This window comes from Staurois parvus, unplaced genomic scaffold, assembly GCF_062004578.1.
Source record: "Staurois parvus isolate SC_StPar_1 unplaced genomic scaffold, SC_StPar_1.0 ptg002537l, whole genome shotgun sequence".
NCBI lineage: Eukaryota > Metazoa > Chordata > Amphibia > Anura > Ranidae > Staurois > Staurois parvus.
The window spans coordinates 12,185-15,230 of NW_028320333.1; positions in this window are offsets into that span (position 1 = coordinate 12,185).

Consider the following 3,046-nt stretch of genomic DNA (forward strand, 5'->3'; position numbering starts at 1 on the left):
CGGAGTGCGAAGGGTATGACAGTGGGCAGTATGTACAGGAACGGAGTGCGAAGGGTATGACAGTGGGCAGTATGTACAGGAACGGAGTGCGAAGGGTATGACAGTGGGCAGTATGTACAGGAACGGAGTGTGAAGGGTATGACAGTGGGCAGTATGTACAGGAGGGGAGTGCGAAAGGTATGACAGTGGGCAGTATGTACAGGAACGGAGTGCGAAGGGTATGACAGTGGGCAGTATGTACAGGAACGGAGTGCGAAGGGTATGACAGTGGGCAGTATGCACAGGAGTGGAGGGTATGACAGTGGGCAGTATGTACAGGAGTGGAGTGTGGAGGGTATGACAGTGGGCAGTATGTACAGGAGCGGAGTGCGGAAGGTATGAGAGTGGGCAGTATGTACAGGAGCGGAGTGCGGAAGGTATGACAGTGGGCAGTATGTACAGGAACGGAGTGCGAAGGGTATGACAGTGGGCAGTATGTACAGGAACGGAGTGCGAAGGGTATGACAGTGGGCAGTATGTACAGGAGGGGAGTGTGAAGGGTATGACAGTGGGCAGTATGTACAGGAGTGGAGGGTATGACAGTGGGCAGTATGTACAGGAGCGGAGTACAGAGGGTATTTCACTTATAACAGTACACAGGACAAATAGAGAGGCCCCTAATGGGGCGCAGACAACGATAAAAACCTGACAGGGGGTCTAATCCCCCTCCACTCCTATCCAAAACTAAAAAAAAAGTTTTGCCTTTAGTTCTACTTTCTTCCTTCCTTGTCTCGTTATCGCTGCCATCCTGCAAAACTGAACTTTCAGCCCAGCTGTGAAGCTGCATTTGTTTCTCCCATTTTCCGTACAATGGCTGTCGGAGGGGAGGCAGTCTAGAAGAAGTTAGTGGCGCGGGCTTTGTTCCGTCTCCCACACTCACACTGAGCCGTACGCCGCCATGAAAAGGTCGCGTTGTGAGTAAATGACAACATTGAACAGCGAAGTTGCATAATCCAAGCGGGATTAGGATCTTTAAAGGTAATCGGGGATTTACGTCAGCAGGACATTACACAAGCAGAAAATTATATCGTTCTTTGTTGTTTATTCGTATTGTTGCCATTTTTAGAATTCTAAATAAAAGCTGACAGATTTTTTATTATTGCTGTCTGTGTCCTCATGTGGGACTTTCACTGTTCTGGTGACAGGGACAATAAGGGGAATTAGACTTGTATAGCTGACTGATCCTGGAACGGGAATAGAGGCAGATTTCTTACTTGGTGAAGGTGGAATTTCCCCTCGCTTAGGGCTCATGTACACTGCGGCTGATAAACGCACGTCTACCGTGTTTCCCCGAACGTAAGACCTTTCGCTACTTTTTGACGCACCGCTCATATAAGCCCTCCCCCGAAAATAAGACCTACCTCCACCAGGAAAGGACTGACCAATCGGGCACTGCCTGAGGACCCGGGGTCACTGCAGGGCCCTATGAGAGGCTCAGTCCGTCCCTGTATGTGCCACTTCTGAAATAAGCAGGCATTGAGGGGACAGACGGTGAGGCAGGCACTTCGGACACCTCTCCTCCTCGGAGTTTCAGCAGAGGTGGCGGGTCCACCTCCCTGCCACGGGTGCTGGAGGGGCGGGCAGAGTATGCAGCAGGTAAGTATGTAATGCCCCGACCCTGGTGACAGCACTGCAGCTTCATGTAGTAGGTAGGGGGGAGAGAGGGGGGGGGAGGAGAAAGAAGGTGGGGGGGGAGCTTGCTTTAAAACGTACCTTTTTGTGCAGCTGGTGGAGAGATCAGTTAGGTTGCAAGCCAACCATCCCCTCAGCATGGATCAGATCTGCGGATTGGAGAGGATAATGGATCGGACTCCGATCCATTATGCTCAACCCGCAGATCCGATCGATCCTGAGGGGATTGTCGGAGGGGGTGTCACCAAGTGAATAAAAAGAAATAAAAGTCGATAAAAAATAAGACCTACCCGAAAATAAGCCCTAGTGCATTTTTTTTACCTAAAATTAATATAACACTGGGAAACGCGTTTAGGAGCTGTTCTGCGTTTTTTTTCAGCAACCCCTGAACTCTCCCTAATGTTTTCCTATATGTGTCCGTGTATACATCGTCCTTTACAGGCAGTTGTTTACAGTCGTTTGCGTTCAGGAGTAGATTTTATCAGCGTTTCAAACGCTTGTAAACGCGGCTAACCACGTTTATAAGCGTTCACAATTTTTTTTTAACTCTTCCATTTCCAGATGCTGTCCGGAGCCTTTTTTCATCTTGAAAAATGCATGTAAAGCATTTTCCCGGTACACCATACGTTGAGGTTTCGCATGAAAGAAAACATGTTAGACACGGCTGCAATAATTTTCTGCACAGAAATGAGCCGGAACACATCCAAACACCACAAAAAAAAAAGACAGCTAATCTCAACAAATACTGCTTTCTCTGCTTCTGCTCTCTCTATTTCTCTCAAAATGTCTGAAATAGTTACTTTTTTACTGTTTTTCAGTGCATTCTGGGCATTTTGGTAGATCTGAGGTTATCTTTAACCCCTTGTTGCCAGTGCCTCTCGGCCCTTTAAGGGTTTCAGGAGCCGGGAGGCGGGGTTTTTGGGTCATGTGACCACCGTGATTCGCTGTCACAGCGGTCATATGATCAGGAAAGGTCCCTATCAAAAGAGGCGATCGTGACCTTTCCGTGAGTACCGGACATGAGTGCTGGGTGCGCTCTCAGCACATATGTTTTTCTTAATTGCACGCAAATGTGTGGCCGCTCGGCATCAAGGCCCAGATGCTGGGAGGCCGCACATTTGCGTGCGACCAGCGCCCAGAGGTTAAAAAAATGCTTCTAAACGTGGCAAAACAGATTTTTTTTTTTTTCCCAGCAGTCAGTTTACATCGTTCAGAAGTGTCCCGTGTACATGGAGCCTTACTGGTATGTCTCTGGTACAGGAAGTGAAGGAAAAACTCCCCAGCGGGGACAGAGATCCTGACTGTACTTCCACTTGAAAGGGCTTCTGCAGGGTACATCATGACAGCAAGCTAGATTTTTAGTACACTTTACCTG